At 37.8% G+C, this 23,729-nt stretch overlaps 1 long non-coding RNA gene across 1 annotated transcript in view; it reads left to right on the forward strand.

Annotated features, from left to right (window-relative positions):
• The first annotated feature begins 437 nt into the window (after positions 1-437).
• Positions 438-23,729, forward strand: part of LOC110445914 — a 74,376-nt gene continuing 51,084 nt past the window's right edge. The window contains exons 1-2 of the long non-coding RNA XR_002462408.1: positions 438-605; positions 14,351-14,394. This is a non-coding gene — a long non-coding RNA (uncharacterized LOC110445914). The remainder of the gene's footprint in view (positions 606-14,350; positions 14,395-23,729) is intronic.

The raw sequence follows: 23,729 nt of genomic DNA on the forward strand, positions 1-23,729 counted from the left end.
AATTTCTTTGATACTTGATACAAACAAGCTATACATGTACCAGTGCGCAGTACATTTATTTCACTTAATATAATCACAACAGCAATGCGGCGAAAAGGGTGAAATGTATATTATATTGCACATGACATGAATTACTAATTAATTAATAAACGGCGAAAATGTATATAATGAAATAGTTTGGATTATTTGCAAACAAACAATTCAAATTTATATTTGCACGTCATAGATATAAAATAAATACATTCTTTAAGAGATAATACAAGAAACAGTTCTCGCTGTGACCTAAGATGCCCGACACGTTATCAATGTTAGGGTCGGTACCTGCCCAGGTATCTCAGCTGTGCCTACCTAGGTATCCTAGCTTACCTACCTGTGTTTAGGTCTTTATGTTTAGGAAGTCACGTCTTGGTCACCTGTATAAACAGGTAGTATGGGGCGCCTGATGGCTCGATAACCAGCGTCCCACAGGTAACCCCAGGTAACATCTTAATTAACGAGTAAAACTGTGTGACATTTCCTAAACCTGTTTACTGCTCACTAATACGTGCCAGGAATGGTGGTGATATCCTGTCCTTGTTTTACTGGGATTAATATTTGCTCGTCAGGTGAGTTTGATTACACATGGAGTGTATAAATGTATCATATGATGTGTGAACTGCAATCAAACGCAATCAGCCAGTACTTTACAGGAGTATTGAGAATTGTCCATTCCTAACCTTGTGGTGATTACTTGAAATCCATTAACTATTTAGGTTTTTAATTTCGGATTTTAAGAAAAAAATATAATTCATTTTAGTAAATATTCTATGTACATAGTACTCACAGCCTTTGTGTTAGAGTTAGCTGCCTTTAGTGCTCTAAGCTCCCTTTTCCTTATTGTTCCTGCGATTTGTTTCAAAAAAGAGGTTATATTACGATATCTACTTCATTCGATGATTCGTTAATAATATATATCCGTGTAGTAATCTTATTTGCATATGAAGCCCTGATGGCAGTTGTAAATGAACTGTACTTTCTTCTGTATCTTTGAAGATATGTGACCTCCATGCCCTAGTTTCATGAACGTTCCTCAGCCTATGTTTTTTCTCCATTGTGAGGCATTTTTGAGCTCAGATTATCTTCTCTACCTCATTCATCTTTCCAGTGGAAAATATCGTTTTGTTTGTAGGGTTATTGGTCGATTAATCGCTAATGTCATTGAAGAATATCATACATTGAGGTGATTTGTCGATGTATCTGCTTCGTTTTCTCTTCTTTCTTTACAACTTTCGTCTTCCTGATGTCTCCCTTGACAATACTTCACTTTTGGCCTTTAGTTGAGCGTTCGCTCCTGTGAGGAAGGCTTTGGGTTCTGTCCCCTGGACGAGACATACAAGAGTCTGTAAAAATGGTAAATTCTACTCCTGCTTAACGCTCAGCAATTTAGGAGTGGGACGACTGGTTCGCCCGTTGTCAGTATCATGTGACTGGGTGGGTGTCCTGCTGGGTGTTTTCGGCAGTATGTTTCAGTAAGGTAGCACTATAAAGTCGGCATCAGTTCCGTGCTATCACAAGGAGACAGACACGAACATATCGCAGCCTCCCAAAACACACACGCATACACTACACGCATACATCTTGCACATAGGGGAGGCCGTTCTTAAATGTCCATAGCTGTTGATAGGACGTTAAACAATACTAAACCAGACCAAACCAAACCAATCCTACCTATATGCTATTGCGCGGATATGATGTCTGCTTTAGAGAGCTACCTCACTGAATCAAAATCATACCGGAGTCACCCAGCACACCACTCTACAAAGTCACATTATCATGACAATGGGGAACCTGTTTTTAAGCTTACCCTTAATGTAGAAAATACAGCAGGGAACAACAACTGCCATTTTAAGAACATTGGTATGTCCCGACCAAAGAATAAGGCAACATAGCGTCGAAAGGAAATTGCATCGTATTTTTTTTCCAATATCGGTACGGTAATACTAGGAATCAAAACGTCATAGTCATGACACATTAATCCGCCATTATATTATATTTACGTTCACTCTGCATCCTCCAATTGCAATGCGTTGAGATGGCAAATGTTATGAGACTATAACAACATTTGCTATTGTTACGTCATCAATATCTTTTGTGAAGTCATCAATTTCATTGTTGTCAACAATTAATTTGCTGTTCGAAATAACTTGATGAATCATAACTACTCTTTAAAAATAAATAGTGATTTTTTTTTAGCAAATATTGTTATGGTTATGTAACACACATTTCTATTTTCGACAAACTTTGCCATCACTTTCATTAAGTTTGTCATCAATAGCAATATAGGACAATAACAACATTTGCAAAAACCATTCATTCGTTAACTAAAAGGGTGAATCAAGGTCACAGAAAAAATACCGAACGAATGTATTGCAATGATTCCACGTAAAAAGTATACATTTAACTTATCAAAACATCATATTTGATAAACCTTCTTAAAATCAGCGTCAATACCTAGGATATCCTCCAGTCAGTGACGTCGTTTGTCTGTGACGACATAATAGGGTATCTATACAATTCTTTACGACCCAAAGATAATGGGGGCTTGTGATATCACGGAAATATATAAAAATAAAATAAAGGCTATTGAAATGAGAGATCCCGTATTCACACTTCTGAACGAATACAAGTGATTAATATCGGTGGAATAAAAGAATTGAAACAAAAACAAATATTCGAATGGTTGAAATATTAGCCAAGCACATTAAGAAGATAACAACTGCTTGTCTGGGACGGTGATGTTACCATAGTAATTATATAAACTGCATAGAGTTACATTAATGGGTTACCTCCCCTGTTGTTACTCTCTATGATAGAGATAATTTTGACATGGCGAGTCAATAGATCAGCGGGAGACAAAAGAAGGCTAGAGTATTTTGATCGACCGAATTGATACCCGACTACAAAAAGTGTCTTCAGCGGCAATTTGCTAAATCAAATGTCATTAATTGTGATTTGAGGGTAGGATTATATAAAATGGCGTAGTTGTATTTGATTTCTTTTGATAGTCTGACTGCTTCATCATTGTGTCATACAGTTAACAATCCACGGAGCAGGCATCATTTGTTCGAAGTATTTAAATCATTTTCACCTTTCACTCCGATGGGCAGTTATCGAAATGACAAGATAGCTTGATCTTTATTCTGTAACTATCATTTTAACATTGCCTGACCCCACTTTACTAATTTTCACCTCACGTGCTGCTGGGGGTATCCTGTTGTTACATAATGTTCCACCCTCCCGGTGTTAAAGTCATCCTGTTCAATCTCACACTCTTGCCCAGAGGATGATTGGTGAACATTTATTGCACCCTCCATCACAAAAGAGTTCCCATATCTCCGGGACAGTTGTTTGAAGTTCCGCAGAACAGAAATAGATAGCCTATGATTGGTCTTTATTTACGGCGGCATAAAATGGGAGACCTGTGTTAAAATGATTGGTCACTTTTACCGGAACATCTTTTCTCTAGACTTAACTACTTTATCGATCCTGGTTTTTATGACTTTAATATTTCAAATCTGTTTTTCTTTCACATCCCACAGACAAGTCTAACAAATCTGTGTGTTTTTTATGGTGCGGCATTTATTTAGGGTTATAAAGGTCTTTGGTAGACGTGTTTTTCCTATCATTTTCGTTCGCGCTATAACACGGAGGTCTTCATATAGACGGGATTTCTGAGTATCTGTTTTGGTGTATCCAAAAGGTCTCGCAATAAATGTGTTTCTTCGTATTTTCCAGACTGACAGTTATAGCCTAAAATTACATTACGATCTTGGATGCGACATATATCGCAGAAAATGACATTACTGTGGTAGAAACAGGCGGAAATTATCCCGCGCCAGGTCAGTTAAGGTAAGCAAATAGTTGATGGTCTTCAATTACGCGTGGCTTTAGGTAAGTCGTGACGAGTAGTTTCTGCCACAGCGATAGAGACGGTAGCGTTATTGCAACCGATTTGATAAATGTCTGCCACAGTATTACAATTCAATACAACTCGCCATTTATATTGGATACTTTAAAGATTCTTAGTTTGAAGCTCCTTTTGGAAAGGAGGCGCATATCGAAAAAAGCAATAAAAAAAACCGGAGGTATCATAAAAGCAGTCATTCGAACTTAAAATCGATAAATTGAGGACATAATATGAACAAAGGCAGGTTCAAATGTTGCTCATATGATTGGTTTGGTTTTATTTTGTTTAACGTCCTATTAACAGCTCATGTCATTTAAGGACAAGCATGCATGTGTGTTGTGTAAGCATGCACGTGTGTATGTGTGCCGAAGACAGGGTATGTGGGTGTAATTGCCTCCTTGTGATAGCGCGGATCTGATGCCTACTTTATAGTGCTATCTCACTGAAATACAATGCCGAAAGCACCCAGCACAGCATTCCGCCCGGTCACATTTTACTGACAACGGGTGAACCAGTTGTTGCCATTACCCTAAATGCTGAACGTTTGGAGATCATAGGAGAAGTACCAAAATAATACGATTAGGTGATCCTCAAGATCAGGCGTCTTCTTCTTCATTAACAACACCGACTTTGTAAATCTAGGTCAAATACAAATAATGTCACGTCCTCAGAAAAAGTAACGTTAAACCCGGTAAAACCAACCTCAATGTGAGACCGGCGTAGTCCATACTAAAAACTCTCGTGAAATAGATATATTTGAGGAGACGCGGTAGTCTAGTGGTAGGACGCCGGGCTCGTGACCGAAGGGTTGCGGGTTCGAGTCACGGCACGGCTCTGTGTTGTATCTTTGAGCAAGATACTTTACTCCACTTGTTCCAGTCTACTCAGCTGTAAATGAGTACGTGGTTGGGCAGTGCTAGGTTTGTAGAATGCTACCTGTGAGCGCCGAAATGGCAGCACCGGCTGTATGCTCCCCAGGGAGTTGAGAACGATATTGGCTGGTTGCAAAGGCCCTATAACCACGGATAATAATTTGTGAACCGCTTTGAGACGACTTACGAACAAGGTTGTGATAAGGCGGTATATAAGAACCTCGAATTATTATTATTATTAGTATATATCCATACGCGAAATGCGAAATACACTCGTGCTATCGAGAAGGGACGTTAAACCAGTTATAACCAACATCAATGTGAGACCGGGGTAGTCCTACAAAAAACCGTCGTGAAATATATCCATACGCGCAATGCACACGTGCTATCTAGAACGTTAGAAAAACACCTTTTGTGAGCCTTTTTGTTGCATGTTGTATACATTTTAACTGTATGGCTATGTATTGAACACTGTTTATGTACTCTGTACTGTAAAGCAATTTAGAATAAGGACGTAAATTATTTAGTGCAGTTTATTGCTATTTACAGTAAATGATTGACACTTTTTCATTTCACAAAACGACGACGCAGTGCAAATATATTTCCATAAATCTCATCAATTATTCGATATAATACATAAATGTCGTCACTTAAATCAAAGTTATTTTATTTTATTGATAACGGGCTATTACATAAACATAGAATATATATATAAAGAAATCCAGGATCTGACATCGTCATTGCATGACTAAAAGACATTAAAAGATGTTTACATTTAGCAATAAAACCGCTGTTGTCATAAAAACACGACGCTGTTTAACCCTTTCATCCCTATGGAACTTGAGTAGACTCTACCATACATTTAGCTGGATGAGTCCATTGTTGTCGACAGTGGTAAAAGGGTTAAATGATTATTGATCTTAGTCCAGTTAAACGACGCAGATTCATAAAGTTTGCAAATAAAATTGAAATGTTCATTACTCAATGAAATTAAAAAAGAAAATAAAGAAATAGAAAATGCTGTCAATTCTTAATTCATAATTATAAAAATTGAAAAACCATAAATGCAGGTCCTGCCCCCCTACAGTTTCACAAACTTTCCTAACCTTATTTTTTTTTTAATTTAATCACTTCCTTCCTTACTTGGAAAGATAAATAAAATGTAAGCTACACATTATCATTAAAAGTACCAAATGATGTTCCTCAGACAGGGAATAAACAATATTCATATTTTAAATTGAAGTTGAAATTGTATGATCAGCCCTGTAGCTGGCCATACTGGTCAAGTGGTTAATGAATCTGACCGTTTACGACCACAATCCCTCCACCACTGGGTTATGGGATCGAGGCGTATGTGTGACGGTCGCAAGGTATTAATCGCAGGTAGATAGTTTTCTCCGGGTACTCCGGTGTTCCTTCACCGCCAAAACTTGGCGCGTCCTTAAATGACCTGGCCCCAGATCATGAAACGATCTTAAGTCTAAATTTGTCTTCAGTTTGGACTTAGCCAATCACAAATAACGTCATGAAAAGTGACGTCATATGTGATTGGCTAACCAAAAACTTAGATCTAAGATTGTTTCATGGTCCCGGGGCCATAACTGTTGATTAAATAATACGACGTAAAACACAAACAAATCAAACAAAAGCTAACACGATCCAGTAAGATGCTTGCATATTTATAGGTTTAAAAGTATTCATATTTCCTTAAAAAAACGGGATCATTATATCATGAAAGTAATGAATAGTGATGAACTATAATATGAGGTTTTAATTTGTATCATGATTCTGGAATTTGATGGAACATGCATACATGTATACTTGTTAGCTTGGATCCAATGTCATATGCCATATGTACTTTAAACTGCAATCATACAGAATCACACAAAAACTGGATACGTCATGGAGAACAGAGTGGTTACTTACCATGACGAGTGCGTGTGTTAGCAACAGTCTACCAACAACCTGAATAATAGATTGTGTAAGGACATGAATGAACCTTCATAAAACATTATCTCCGCCGGATAAAATCTGATTCATTGATTGTCCAGGTTGTCTGGCGATTATCATGGCGTCGCGTGTGTTGTTCTGATAAATGCGATGCATGCTGGGAGAACCGCGGTGATGTAACAACTCGGCCGCTAGCGCAGAAAGAAATTGGGGAGTTATTCCGATTCATTGGTTATTGTCCCAACGTATCAACAAACTTCCCGTCTCTTAAAAATCCTCTTAAACCGTCGTGTTCATGAAGTGGATGAGTAACACAGCTTCTATATGGAGCACATTGGTAATACAATAAGGGATTATGGGTAATAACATTGGGAATTGTGGGTAATAATATCCGGGATTACTAAACTCGAGTAAATGTCAAATCCTTACTGAGCTTGGGTTGTATCTAATAGCGATATCTGGCGGAAATTATAACCCCGGACCTACACGTCATTATGGGATCAATGTGATGACCGCTGATAACGTTGTTACCCCGCTATCCCCAGCAGGGAGGGGGTAGTTTTGTTGATTTTCCTCCCCTATCTGGTGTTCTCAGATGGACTTGTAGTCATCCGTAGCTTAGTTTTGTATCTCAGACCCAAAGCTTTTGACCAAACCCAAAGCTTGTGACACACATTTTAACAGGCGATTGCCAGTCATCATAGACCCTTCCACATGGAACATTCTCTGATTTGCCATTTTTTTTAAAGTCATATTATTGCCGTAAATATGTAGCGAAAATATCTGTTTGAGGGTTTTAAGTTCATGATTCACCTGCAGAGATAAACTTGTTGAGAGTCAATTACAAGTTTTTAAATATACAAAATATATATTTGTTAGTTTGGCCGAACGTTTTGTTGTTTTGTTGTGCCTTTGTTTCGTCACTGCCTCGTTTATCTCTTTGAGGACATGACTTTAGTTGTATGTGTCCAAGAATAACATTGCGGGTGTCGCCGATGAAACAGAAAACGCTTACTCTTTCGGGACACCTGGTCAGAATCTTCCAGTGTCTCTCGTTTAAAAGGGTTCCCATATTAATATTTCTCACGTTCATAGTTTTCCTTAGTTTTATAGAATTTGACTTCCAATTAAGGTTTTGTTGATGATTTGGTGGTATAATATTTAAACAACGCTAACGTTCATGTCAGAAGAAATGAGAACTTTCATCGTGTACCGTTTTTGACCAACACACAATGCTGCTTTCGAAAAGAGACCGCTGGGTGGAATGGGTGAACCATGTTTTGCCCGAAACTCTAATCACCTGAAACACATGGTTTTGTCGAGGTATCATAACAGTAAAAAGGTATATTTTTCTTTGTTTAATTTCTCGGAGGTCCCTGCCGCATTCTTCTTGTTTTGAGCTTGAGTTTCCATTTTGGCAGTATCTGTCGACCCTGTGGTTTATTTTGTTTTTCATTTATACTTATTATTGGCTACTATTAACATATAATACATTTCCTCTGGTGGGGAAGAGTAAACATGTCTTCCTTTATACTTTAAACGTTATCGCCATGACAACCGGGGAGTTCGCCACCTGCGGAGGAGTAAGGTTGATGTGCAATATACCTGGAATAATTCCCCTAATTCTCCCATCATTAACAGCATCATAGCATTTTTTGATTGTTTACACATTCATGCCACCGACTTTGATTCTGTTTGATGTTACCGCCCATGCTATGGTCCCGAAGTCATTTCCCCAACATTACCCTCTATACCTCTCAGTGTGTCTGTTTGTAAGCTAGCATGTTTTCTCTGTGATGGTTTTGTTTTGTTTTTCTGCATCAACACTTCCAGGCTATCGCTTTAATAAGTGGTAGTAGATTTCCAAAGAACATAACCCTGGGATCTTCCTGGTGGGGATTTTGTTTGGTGTTTCTGCTTCGACACTTATGAGTATTTCTCTTTAGAAAGCTGGAGTGCATAGCACCAACATCTGTCCGACAGTGCATTAACACTAGAGAGTTCATATTCTACATCACATCTCGCTGTAGCAGTTACCTCCCTTACTTCCGAATCTGGTCGAATATAAATTAGCTTTTGGAAGCAAAATGTTCTCGACATACGACACGTAGAACTATATACTTTTGAATTCTGGAAAAAACTGTTTTTATTAAAAACAAAAAATTGACATAATATAGAAATAAGGAAATGTGCTGATACCATTGTAGGATAATTAACTGTTACGTATAACTCTATTTGAATTTATCCCTCCTTGCATAACAATTATGTAGGCGTTTTATAAATGTCTCGTGATCATGCACATATATGAATCAAGACTTTTATCTCTCATAGAGAGTACATCTCTACACTTATAGCACGGGTATAAGAAACACAGCCTTTCCCTGTAAAGTATCTTGCTAAAATATATTTATGTACGAACACAGGTATGGGAGACAAGGTTTTCTCGAGACGTACATATATTATATCTATGCTTTACACACAAATATGGGAGGCAGGTTTTCTTGTGTGTAACAGCCCCAGTGTAATAATACACACAGTTATCGGAGACAGTAATTGCATGTGACGACCCTATTTTGTATCAATACTTCACTAAGAGGTTTGGGAATTTTCTTGTGTAAGTAAATAGTTTGTTTTTGCCCTACACACATAGGATTTAGAAGTGTTTATTCACCCAGTTGGATAGCTTAAAGGGGATCGCATGCGTGTGGAATCCCGCTGTACTTCAAGGGGAGATAATTCTAACCGCACGCTGATATATGTCATTGCTGGATTTTCCAATCAATTTTGTCGACAGCATCATGCAAAGTAAGTAAGGGGAGATAATTGTGATGCAGTTAAACCATTGCGGTAAATAATCTTGTTTATTAGCAAGGGGAGATAATTCGAGTCAAGCTGACACCAGTCGTGTCTGATAAACCCCTAATTACTGCTAAGTAGCAGGAGCAGGAGAGGTCAAAGCATTTGATGTGAGACTGTCGGGAGCCGTTACTGATACGGCAGGGAGGGCGGAACAGTAGTCGTGGAGGCGAGTTATGTGTAGTCGGCTAATAGTGTAATGATGAGAATTTGTGATACACTGGGGTTTGTGTGAGTGACCTACCTACCATTAATACACATTGGTGATACATACCGGAATACTACAGACAATGCTATGCCGAGTGAGGTTGTCGGTGTTTTTTGTCTGTACACATCCCCACTATAATTTCTGTGGTCGGTACTGAAGCATTAGATTCACCGTCCATACATAATTACTGGTCCTGTGTTTGTATTCAAGCTTTGGATCTAAGGTCCATACATAATTACTGGTCCTGTGTATGTATTCAAGCTTTGGATCTAAGGTCCATACTTAATTACTGGTCCTGTGTTTGTATTCAAGCTCTGGATCTAAGGTTCATACTTAATTACTGGCCATGTGTTTGTATTCAAGCTTTGGATCTAAGGTCCATACATAATTACTGGTCCTGTTTTTGTATTTAAGCTCTGGATCTAAGGTTCATAATTAATTACTGGTCCTGAGTATGTATTCAAGCTTTGGATATAAGGTCCATACTTAATTACTGGTCCTGTTTTTGTATTCAAGCTCTGGATCTAAGGTTCATACTTATTTACTGGTCCTGTGTTTGTATTCAAGCTTTGGAGCTAAGGTCCATACTTATTTACTGGTCCTGTGTTTGTATTCAAGTTTTCGATATAAGGTCCATGCTTAGTTACTGGCCCTGTGCTCGTATTAAACTGTTGATCCACAGTCCACAGTTAGTTATTGGTATGCATTGGTATTCAAGATTTGGGTCCAATGTCCTCAAAAAGTTACTGGTATGCATTGGTATTCAAGATTTGGGTCCAAGGTCCTCAAAAAGTTACTGGTATTCATTGGTATTCAAGATTTGGGTCCAAGGTCCTCAAAAGGTTACTGGTATGCATTGGTTTTCAGGACTTGGGTCCAAGGTCCTCAAAAGGTTACTGGTTTGCATTGGTATTCAAGATTTGGGTCCAAGGTCCTCAAAAGGTTACTGGTATGCATCGGTTTTCAAGACTTGGGTCCAAGGTCCTCAAAAGGTTACTGGTATGCATTGGTATTCAAGATTTGGGTCCAAGGTCCTCAAAAGGTTACTGGTATGCATTGGTATTCAAGATTTGGGTCCAATATCCTCAAAAGGTTACCGGTATGCATTGGTATTCAAGATTTGGGTCCAATATCCTCAATAAGTCACCGGTATGCATCGGTATTCAAGATTTGGGTCCAATATCCTCAAAAGGTTACCGGTATGCATTGGTATTCACGATTTGGGTCCAATATCCTCAATAAGTCACCGGTATGCATTGGTATTCAAGATTTGGGTCCAATATCCTCAAAAGGTCACTGTTATGTATTGGTATTCAAGCTTTTGATCGAAGGTCCTCAAAAGGTCACCGGTATGCATTGGTATTCAAGCTTTTGATCTAAGGTTCATACTAACGGCGGTGGACTTGCTGGTCGGACTATTGCAAATACAAAGTGTGCTAGAGATAAAAAGTCTTACCTGATGATGCCAACAGGTATTTTAACAACTGAAATATGTTCCCTAAAAACAACAAAGTCGAGTATGTATAAGGGACAATTTAGAAACAAATTTGGAATATAATGTTATACCGGAGAGGTATGAACTGACGCTGGAGAAATTAAAAATTGATCAGGTATAAAATAACCTTGACAAATGTTTGCCCGATCTTCTAGATACGTTTAAATTTATAACTGACTTCTCATAAGGTTTTAATACAACGAATCTCTGTAAATTTTTATGCTTATATCTAATTTAATCTTCTTCTTTTGAAGTTCCGAAAATATCGTGGGTTAAACTGTGTTTAGTGTGAAGACCAGATTTGTGACATATGTTGTATCAACATTTGATCAAATTGGTTTCTCCTTCTTGATATAAAGTACTGGGGAACACACGTTTGTTAGCTCATTAAAGAGGCAATATATGTAGGAAACGGCTATTCTGGAAGTAAAATGATGAATGTATTTAATTAGAAAAGCTTTTTTTATGCTGATAACCTCTCTAATTCATTGCATTCACCGCGTCTATAGACGGAAAAAAAAGGAAGTTCACCTCTGGCAATTTTTGATAATAATTTATTTAAGTCTTAATACAGAAACACTTAAAAGATAATATAACACAGAAACCAGTGGTTTTTGGAATAGATGCGTCTATTTATGACGTCATCAAGATATGAATTTCAACACGGGCGCTTAAATGTCTACCATCTAGTTCAAGCCCAGTGTTTTTAAAATCGTAAGTTAACTACATACATTGTTGTGTTTGACAGATTCAAGCACGAGAGGAAACGAACGTTCCCTAAGAAACGCTTTAGTCCCTATCTCAAGAATAGGGAAGAGGACAAGGAGAGTAAAGAGGTTTTGATTTGGTTTTATTTTGTTCTTTTAGGGACGTACCTCCTTATGAGATGTAGGAACGTGCAAATGTGTATGTGTGCAAGAGGCAGGCTGCGTCTGCCCCGGCATGGGGACAAAACCAATGGCCTTCCTCACCTGAGCAAACGTTCAACATTACAGTCTAATTGAAATGTTGCCAAGCAAGGCTATAAAGGTAGTTAGAAGTGGAGGGAAATATAAAGATCATCCAAAATACTGCAATGGGTTTACCAAAGAGGGGAACTATTATCATTAGCAGTGTAATTAAGTCGTCTAACTGTATGATTCACCATTCTCGGTGTGTAGACCTACCTTTAAACACTTCGCAAAATCCCGGAGGAGGGCATCTTCTCATCTAATGATAAGATTAATGGGATTCCGCAGGGTCCTAGAGAAACCCACCCCTCTCGAGGTCATTCAAGGTCAAGCATTTACATACCGTATATCTATATAATTTAATACACTGTATAAGTTTACCTCGATTACTGCTCAGAATGTAATGGTGAGGAGAGGTATTAATTTAATAGTCCTACAGGTTACAGTCAAACGTTATGTGTGAGTAAAAGATTGACAACAATTTAGAGATAAGTACAGTTGTGAAGGTTTCANGGGGGGTCTGGGGGTGTACGACATTGTCTTTTAAACACCAGAACGATATTAAGATGGATGCCGACATTCAGAACACCTTTGTCGCTTCGGTCGTATTTGATAAAATTAACTGTTATCGGGGCGAGGTATTCCGAATGGCGTGCCTAGTGCGACACTATAGAAGTAGGGAAGCGAGAAACAAAACAGATATACTACACAGGCAATATTTCGTGACATCAATTTCAGATCAATTTCTGGTCAATTTTAGGTAAAATTTCCAGGCCAATTTTACATGAAACGAGCATAAAAAGTCAATTTTGGTCATGTTTTTTTCAGGTTGAATTAACCTAAAGAAATGTTGTCTCTCTAGTAGATCCCCGGTGGTGCATTTGCGAGAACAGATTATCTATGATTTCTTAAAAGTCAACAAATCTGACGACAAAAAAAGAAGAAAAAACGATTCTTTAGGGGCTACACATTAGTCGCCTCTTATGATATCGTGCCGTGTGATACAGGAGGCCTATTCTACTCCGAACCTGTAGGGATGGGAAGGTTGTAGATATTGATTACAATGTGTTTGTGAGGAGGAGATCGGGGGTGAGGAAAGGGGACAGAGACACCCCCAAATTATTCGCATCTCTTGAGCTATATGTTATTGATCTACATTATACCATCATCATAGACACACACACAATTTCGAATTGAATGGTCTGAATTAAAACTGCATTATGTACTTTCAATACTAGTACTGTAACCGGAAACTTTCAACCCGCTAAACTAATTTTAACTTTCGCCCTTCACCAGCAGAGTTCTTATTTACCCAGTGTTAAATTCGCCCTACACCGCCAACAGTGGAAATCCCCCGTTACTAAAAATAACATGATTGCTCTGCAATACAGGTAAGTATGAACACTGTTCATAAACGAAATGGTGTTACAGGTGAGAACAATTAAAGATTTTGGTTTTGAATCAGTTGTTGCGTTTCTTTGTACGAAGGCAGGCATTGAAATGTCGATCTTAAATTATTTCAAAATAACAAATGCTGGACACTCGCCATCGCCACTTCTTCCTACAGCAGACAACCCTGCAATCAAACGGCAAATGAGGAAGCTTACAAAACAGTCTGTGGGAGCGGTGGTAAACAAAGAAAACGAGGGAACAAGGATAGTTTTAGTCCGGAAAATCGGGCGAAAATGGCTTAGTATGCCGTTGAAAATTCACCAATACATTAGGGCAGAGACGTTTATATTGCATACGTCTCTGATTAGGGTTACGACAGTCGTCAAATGAAAAGTGTCCACAGTTGTGTAATTAAGGGAATGGGCTAAATACGACTTCCGGAGATGACACGGTATCCCGACTAATTACATCACAATACCGTGACATCATAGTCGTGAGACTGTCAACGACTCCTACGCGATGGAAGGACACGACTACACATTTGTATCTATGTATTGTTAGATAAAGTAAGTCAACTTTTAATTAACAGATATAACATTTGTACAATAAACCTACATATGTCTTCTTTTATATCCAACAAACGCTTCGCAAAAAAATGATAATTTTCTTTTCTTATTGTAGGATTTGGTGAGGTACGGACGCTTGAAGATTGTCCATAAATCAAGGTAAGACTTTTTTACAATATCAACTTGTCTATTCATTTGCATAATTGCTAGAAATACAAAATAAAAAAGCTCCTCTTTAAAAATGATTTGCCAATGTAGAAAGCCAAATATAATCAACATTATACTGTACCATAAAGCGATTTCGTCCATTCATAAATCATCAGTTGTTATAAAGGTCAGAGGTCACGGTGGTACTAAAGGACAGGGGTCACAGTGACCGAGTGGTTAAATCGTTTAACCACCTACCCTTACAAGCCCTCCATGGGTAACGGGTTCGAGGCCTACGATGACGGTCTCAAGGTAATTTCTGAAGGTCGGTGGTTTTTCTCCAGGTACTCCGGTTTTCCTCCACTACCAAAACCTGGCACGTACTAAAATGACAATAGCTGTTGATATAAGATGAAGTACAAACAATAAAAGCAGGAAAGGTCAAAGAATGACAATCAATGTCTAAAGGGTTCCGAAATATATGTAGAGTAAAGCGATTTTTTTTTTGAAAAGCACATAGGCGAATAATTGTTTTTGGCGTTTCTTTTTCATATTCGTCCGAACGCTGACATATCAATACTGTGTTTCTTTCGTGGTAACACAACTGAATGACATTTCATTAGTTTCGGTTCAATATCCTCTTCGACTTGTATTTGTCGTCACAATTACTGGTTACATGTATTAATGTACACACAACTTAATGACGTATATTTTTTTGTGTTCAATGTATCGGAATGTTGTCATTATCTCTGAGTTTTTTTGTTCGGGAATACTCTAGCGGTTGATTTCTTCGTCAACAATTTATCATTGGTAGATCAATGTCTAAGTCGATGATATTGGTTGGTTTAGTAAGACCTTTTCTCTAAAAACAACATTGTACGCTAAAAATAAGAGACCCCGAACTTATCCGTGTTTATATTGTTAAGACGGAGGACTGATTACCTGTATCCATTCGCGTATTGAAACTGCCGTTTAGCTCTGTATCCTTCCGCGCACTGATACCGACACTATAAACCCTGCTTCATCAGCTCTTCAATTTGGGGAGATAGATTTGTTTCGCCAGGAGCGGTGTCTCCAGGCTAATTTGCAGAGATAGCCTCGCTTGCCAGTTCTTAGCGATGGCAGTTTGTTACTGGAATCACTATTGACTAAACTTGTGGAAATCTCAATAAACAAAGAATTGTTTTGTTAGGAAGGGGAGATAACTACTGCCAGGTCAAAACAATACGCGAATGATTTGAAACAATGTTAGTACCGCGCCCACCATCATTTGATGTGTGTATTTTAGGATGAGGAAAAACAATTGCAGACCAGTTTATTTTCGGCCATGCTATTTGTTACATCCTAAGGGGCTCTGGCATGACTGCCATCTCGGGATGGCAAGACCAGGCCTGATTCCTTCGACCAAGTTATTTGTAACATCTTGAGCGGCGCTATCAATAAATCGTGCTTAGATGTATCAGCGGAAACAATAGAACCTGTGTTTGACCATTTACATTATCGTGATGATTTCATGGATATCTTGTTTGCATTCACAAGTAGAGGAGGGTACATTGGCTTCATTTTATAGATTTTGTGCTATATAGCTTCTGAATCCTCTCAAATCTGTTCAATATGAATCGCATTGGTTATGCTGACTTTGTTTGTTTTCATGGAGGTAAAATAAGGGTTTGACGCATTTACCCCTCTGTTTCAACCGTAGTTAAGACAATTTTAATTTTCAGCTTGTCGGCCCCTAGCATCACCGTTGGGTCCTGGAAGGACGCGAGACACCTGTATGATACAATGTCATTCGTTGTTGGCATACTGTAGCTATTACCAAGTTTTAAATGTGTAATCACATGTGTGTGTTATGTTCATCTTTGAAGGACAAAGACCTAGTTAGGTTTTTTTTTGAACGTGTGCAATTTTCTGGCTTCACGAGGTCATTAAGGAACTGATAAGTTTACTAAAAAGGCGCTTGTCTCAAGTTCGGGACGCCAATACATTTAAGATGTTGTATTGTCCTTGACATTTGTAGGATGTCATGGCCTAGAAACGCCCTTGACCCACGATTGTTGGGAACGGCTTTTTAAATATTGTTTGGTCTCAAATGATTTCAATTTTCGATGAACAGTTAAACAATATAGAAATAAAGCATTGTTTTAAAACAGGCGTAAATCAATGGTATTTCACGAGAAATACACTTTTTCTTGAAATTTAATGTAGAGAGTCTTTCGAGATTCAAGATATTTCATGATTTTTTATTTGATCCATTTAGACTAACGTGATAAACTTTTAGATAACTTACTTTAACGGACACTTTCAGCGTATTATCAAACTTAAACTAATTCACCCCTGAAATTTGATAATGAACTATTCAAACCTTCGAATTGGAAGGGTTCAAATATGTCTTCAGGGTTGAATAAGTTAACAAATTAGGACATTGGTGAATAGCTATACATACAATAGAAAAATATATACAGAAACTTCTCCCAGCGCAATTATAAATAATCGTGATGTTTAAAAGAATGAAAAGCTTTTAGAATACCGCTAGTTCTCTGTTTAGAGTATGCTGAATCACTGATTTAGAGAATTCAAAACATCGCGCAAATAAACCTACACAAAAGATTGACGATGTACAGTATATCAAAGTGGAGCTCTTTCGGACAGGAGGTTTATTTCAGTGTACTATAGCGTGCAACCTTAATGTCAGTTGAACGCTGAAGCCTTCAAAGAACGTGTATGAGCTCAGCCACAGGGAACTCAGTGCAATTCTGCCAATCTTCCCTCTTTTGTTACCTTTTTCAAATGTTACATAAATTCTCGTAAGATAAGGAAATTTTAACAGAATTAGAAACAAGAGGAATAATCTGCGCGTGATAGGAAACATTGGATGGTTTCGTGATACCATATGATAGCCGTGTTTATATAGTGTGTCCCCTCCCGGTCTGTATCTATCTTACTTTTTACTGAGCTCTGATGATAAGGACTGTCAGGTCTAGTGGGTGTTAATTTTACAACTATGGGAGGGGTGTGTCACAACGTTTATTTTACTTTTTAAGTTGAAGAAGAAAACTCATCGTTAAGACATTTACAATTTGAATTGTTATAAACTCAATTTTATAATAATTATCCTTTTAAAAAGCCTGGTTGCTCTCGTGCGCGTTGCAATACGTAAACGCAATGTTTACAAGAATCCTTCCGCGGGAAAAAAGTCCTTTTAAAACTACAGTTTTGAAGTATAAAGTTAAAGAACAACTTTTTAATGAGTTCTTCATGAAAACAATATTGAAAAAAGTGATGATTATGCTAATTTAAACAAAACTTGAGTGAGATTGAAATTGGTTATTTTTGTCCCTATGGTATTAAGGCGCTAAATAGAAATATACCATGAATTTAATTTTTGGGTTAGTAAAATAACAGTTTGTGTTGTTTTGTGCCTTATTTGGACTGACACGAAAACAAAAATAAGACGAGAATATGATATAAATATAGTTATGAATTATAAATTCTGTTTACGTTATGGAGGCACAAGTTAAAATTGGACTTACTTAAACAAAACATTACATTTTTTAACCGGTGCAAAATCGAAAGTATATCCTTAAATGTATTTATTTACTGTAAAATGCTGCTTATTACGAATTCCTGCATACAATGACGTGATATTGTGTCCCCTGACCAGGAACTCTCCTATAAACATCAAACTCTGTATGTTACACTAAACGTTCTGTTTTCAGGTCTTTCCTCTGATATCATTACAACATGACAAGCAGGGACGGTTTACTACTAAGCTGTACGATAAGAGTGACGACATCGATTTTACGATCGTGAACTTTCTCTTTCTCGATAGTAACACGAGAAATGTGAGCTTACATAGACTGTAGGCAAGTTGTATGGTCGAAAGCACGATATCGTTGGTAAATATTCTATTTCGTTGTGAGCCATGAATGTTTATGATTTATAATACTTATAGTGTGGTTGGCTGATTCCTCCGCTCCGGTCCCCGCTTTGGAAGCGTGGCATTACTTCATTTGACCTTAGATTTATATAGTGGGTGTCGGCGATGAATAAGAAGACGTTTATCCTTCCAGAACACCTGGTCCTATTCTCATAGTACTTTTGAGGGTCTTCATTTGTTCATATTTTTTCCAGTTTGCTTTTGATTTTCAGATCGAGTGACAGTTTTGTTGATTCTTAGATATTCTCTTGTTATTTGTTTTTAATGTGTATGAACAGATGTTAACAGCAATTTATCATCGTACGTCTTCTTGGATTTGTTATGCTCTGAACATAAATATTGCGCATAATAGTCATCAACTTAGTTGAAGAATTTGTTTCGGGGAATCCACCTCTTTTGGGAAAGAGGACGAACGATTTTATGGTCGAAACATCGAGATTTGTTCATAAAGGAATGAGTGCGGTTTAAACATCGTCCATCCAGCAATAGTCAGTAGTCCTAATAAACTCAAAATTCAAAAGTGAAACATATTCGTAGGATAAATATTATAAATATTTTCTGGGATTGCAATACGCAAAAACAGCCAAAAGGAACATCTGAGAAATACAGTGCAAAACCTCGTTCACCAAACTCATGAAGGTTCGGAGGGAAAAGACCTACAATACATTGCTGCATCTTATCATGGCTGCCCCATTGTAGAATCGGGAGTTTTCTATCGTGTCTTCTTCGGAGACATGGACGTAGCCGCAATTGATCTGCTGCTGATCGCATTGCATTATTTTGGATCTATCTATTTTCTTTATGTACATGTAACTTCCATTCTCTTTCTCCCAGGCTGTGTCTCCCAGGCTGTGTCTCCCAAGCTGTGTCTCCCTAGGCACCCGTCCTCACATGGCCTTAGCTGTTGGGAGACGTCAAACCCCAAACGCACAAACAAATAATTTTCCTTCACGATTGCCTTTAACGTATGTTAAAATTCCCCTTTCCTTTACTTTCCATTTTTGCATTTTTTTATACTTCATTTTTGATATATCGCCAATCTGCTTTACAATGCGGAAATATCACTGGTCAAATAGTGGCAATATAACGTGAATATATTTTAAGGATCCCCGTATCGCTACCAAAATACTGTAGTTAAGTGTTGGAAACAGTTTTCTAGCTTGACAATAGCTTTGATAAATCGTCTCTGAAAAAAAACATACCTTGCAGACTTTTATGAGAAATAACAAAGATAAAGTAAATTATATCAACAGCAGTTTTCTGAGTGTATAGAAATTCAAAATGGTTAGACCGTGATTCGAACCCTAGACTTCAGATTGTTATACTGTGTCTCTAAGCGATAGAGCTAGCTGGTCAACGGAGGGGCCCTAGCCCAACTGTGCTACTGATATATCCAAACGGATGTTAAGGGGAGGTTACTCTATATCAAGGAAAACCACAGTGCAGTGGGACAGGGTTCCTTAAGTAAGCTACTACAGGGGAGCTAGTCCCACTGAATTGGTCAGGAGGCGGCAGTGGTGTTGTTAGGTGGTGGTTTTATCAGATTGACGATAATTTGATGAGGGTGTTCCCGGTGATCTGGTGTTAACGTCCCCGTATTTTCAGTTCTGGCCTGGTCAGTCGGAGTGACGAATAGTTTATGGCTAAATGAAGACTCGGTGTCTTGTAATCTGACAGTGAGATATGCAGGGGACATTTTATGGGTAATACAATGCTGATGCCTTGTTACTAGACAGTGAGATATGAAGGGTACATTTTATGGGAAGAACAAGGTTGGTGCCTTGTTACTAGACAGTGAGATATGAAGGGTACATTTTATGGGTAGAACAATGTTGATGCCTTGTTAGAACTTACCGGCCAGCGCGATACGGAGGGGGCATTTTTATTGGTAGGGCAGAATAAGTGCCATGCTACCTGACAGTCCGTTTTAGAAAGAGACCTCCCAAACACACAGCAAATGCAGAAACGTGCACGTGATACGCCCGTACACATCTAATCAGTCTATGACGGACACTGGAGACCCTGATTTAGGACTTGGTCAGTTAATACCGGACAACAAGCTACTGGGAAATCTTTCATGATAGATAACCCGTTGTTGAAGACTAATTGGTACCAAAAACAAGTGTCCTTGGTGGCTGTGAGTAGAAGGATCTGGCTGTCCAGTATCGTTGAGAAATTCCCTCTGACAATGAATCTGTTGTAGACAAAGCTTGTATATGTCTGGCTTATAACATTATAGCCCTGGACCAAGTTGTGAGAAGTATTGTCAGCTTCATGAGATATTTATCAAAAAATTCAATCTCGAACAGTTTCATGATATATATTTCATAATGAAAACTGCACCTGTCTGGACAATAAATAATAATTTTCAGATGAAAAACAGTTCAAAATGTAAACAATTTCAGATAGTAAGAGGAAAATAATACATTTTGAATGTAAGAGTTAACGTTTCATTCAAGTTTGGATACTTTGGACAACTGGCCTCTGATCCCTACGGAGTGACCTTGTTAAGGAAAAGCTTGTATTCTGACAAGGCTGAGCTCCGTTCCTTCCAATCACTGACATGAGACAGATTGGGATGACTTTTATTCCCACAGTGATGCCTCGGTCAGTCAAGGGGGCAGTATTTTGTCCTGATTGACAGCTCAGCGTCGGCCCTATGTTAGGGTTATCAGCTAAACACATCAGAACATAAATGTATTTTTCCCGTTAACATGTCCGAGTTTGCTTGTAGACTCAGCGAAGAAAAAAAACAGTGCCGTCAAGATAGGCAACCCTGTCAAGGAAACGTAATTTTATGTTTCGTAGACACATTGTTTCATCACGCTTCCAAATGGGAGGGTTGCTATGGTCATCTGGAACTGTCTGTTTGTGCGTCTCTAAGGCAACCATCAGGCTACAAATCCTTAATTCACAAATTGTAAATAATGCAATGATGTCAGTATTGTTTAATTTTTTTAACATTTTATTTTTTTTATTTTTTATTACTGAAAAAAAGTATCCCACTGTATTAGTTGTAATAGCGTAGAAGAGTTCCCTCCCATTGGAAGTCAGTTTTTCACATTGAATATTCTCCTGTCTACATATTCCATCTTTGCGTATTGCAGAGTTATCTTCTCTTGTGAGCAGGTATTGATTGTTACGTCATTGGTTTGTGTGATAAAATTGCGTCGTTTTTTAAAAAAATGATGACGTTACTCTCACAAACCAATGACGTAACAATCAATACCTGCTCACAAGAGAAGATAACTCTGCAATACGCAAAGACGGAATAGTATGAGGCAACTAAAAAGGCGTTTTCTGGCTTAGATAACTTACCTTTCAGGTTCTGTACACTCATTTTGATGCCATGGTTGTACAGTTCATAATATGTCGACATTGGTAAAGGCTCGCAGTGTATAGGTCCAGAGTTCGACTCCTGCAGGTTTCTTGGTTTCTGTTTTACTTATTTGTTTATACATTCAAATTTCCTACCATCGCAAATTCATATAATGCATGGCAATATGTGATATTCATGGAACATTTCGTTTAAAAGGGACGTGAACAAATATTTCACAATTGTGACAATGGTAAGAATCAAGTTTAACTTGTTGACACCCTTTACCTAAAGAGAAGTGAGCAGAGTTGAAGTTGAAGATACATCAATTGATTTCTTAACAAATTTATTTTGTGAATATTTTTACTATTGCTGTTGTTAATTCAGTTCGAATGTTTCGTTTCAAGACACATCCCTGTTGTTATGTGTGTTTCCATGGATACCCTTTATGATGACACCCGTGTCGTGATCATAGTTGTTGCTATGGATACCCTTCCGTTTACATCCGTGTCCTTATAGCGTTTGTAACCATGGAAACCATTTATGGACAGCAACCGTGTTGTCATATTTGTCACTGTGGATACCTTGAGCATCCGTGTCCTTGTCGCATTTGTTACCATGAATACTATTTATGCAAAAACAATCCTGTTATCATCTTTGTTACTATGGAAACAGTACTATGGATACATCCGTGTCCTTGTCATGCTTGTTCCCATGGATACCATCTATATGTAAATCTATGTCGTTATGATATTTGTGACTATCGATATCATGTCTGGCACATCCGGGTCGTTGTCATGTTAGATTCAGTTAGTAATATTTTTCCAGACAGACATCCTAGTAATTTTCACTCTGTGCCCCCGTTATAGTACAACTGTCTTAGAAGATCATTACGACTCCGGAAGCAGTGATGTGTATAAATATATATCAATGAATCATTACTTAGAAACCCTACAGCTTCTTCACAGTGCTGAGACAGCCTTTGCAGAACTCATTTTTATCACATCTATTGATTCATGATATAAAATGTATGATACAGCGACATTGGGAGGAAAATAACACAAAAGTAAGACAAAGTTCGCCTGATAACTTCTGTATTAGGAATTAAGCGTTTCGATTGTCATACATTTTAAATTCTGTCTTGAAATCAACAGCAACAAATAATTGTTTTTTTCCAATTTCTTTGCATGGAAGGGGTATTCCGTCTGCGTATTGCAGAGTTATCTTCTCTTCTGAGCAGGTATTGATTGTTACGTCATTGGTTTGTGTGAGAAAATTACGTCGTTTTCTCAAAAATTGATGACGTTACTCTCACAAACCAACGACGTACCAATCAATACCTGCTAACAAGAGAAGATAACTCTGCAATACGCAAAGACAGAATATGAAATGGTACATCTGCTGGTAGTGTTGTTCTTTATTTATAACTTGAAGTGTGAAGTTATTCTTCCTATTTTATTATTGTATAAATATGATGGCCAGATATTTTGTTTCCAGTTCTGTGTGTAGCATCTTTCCATATTTAATAAAACCAGTAATCTTCTTATCTTATGAATAAGCTAATACACTTCACTCCTAACCCCTGTCGTTGTGTTCTATTCCGTCTTTTCGTATTGCAGAGTTATCTGCTCTTGTGAGCAGGTATTGCTTGTTACGTCATTAGTTTGTGTGAGAAAATGACGTCGTTTTCTCAAAAAGTTATGACGTTACTCTCACAAACAAATGACGTAACAACCAATACATGCTCACAAGAGCAGATAACTCTGTAATACGAAAAGACGGAATACGATAACGTTGTTCGTTCAAGTTTTTGTAGCATCCTCTCATTTGTTTAGTTCTGGAACTTGTTACTCCTCTAATATTTCGGTTTGTTTTATCTTGTCTAGGACAAAAGATTGAACTAGCAAAATATGAATAAGTTCTCACTAGAGACAATGAAACAGGTAGAAATGTTTTAATAACTAAATGTTAAAATGCTCTCACAAAGATTACTGTAAATGTAAACTTTATTTATTTTACAACAATTATGAAACAAGTTATTTCAACTTAAATTAATCACTCTTGTTGGCCCGGATGTTAGCGCGTGGGGGG

The sequence above is a fragment of the Mizuhopecten yessoensis genome, unplaced genomic scaffold, assembly GCF_002113885.1.
Source record: "Mizuhopecten yessoensis strain PY_sf001 unplaced genomic scaffold, ASM211388v2 scaffold2411, whole genome shotgun sequence".
Lineage (NCBI taxonomy): Eukaryota > Metazoa > Mollusca > Bivalvia > Pectinida > Pectinidae > Mizuhopecten > Mizuhopecten yessoensis.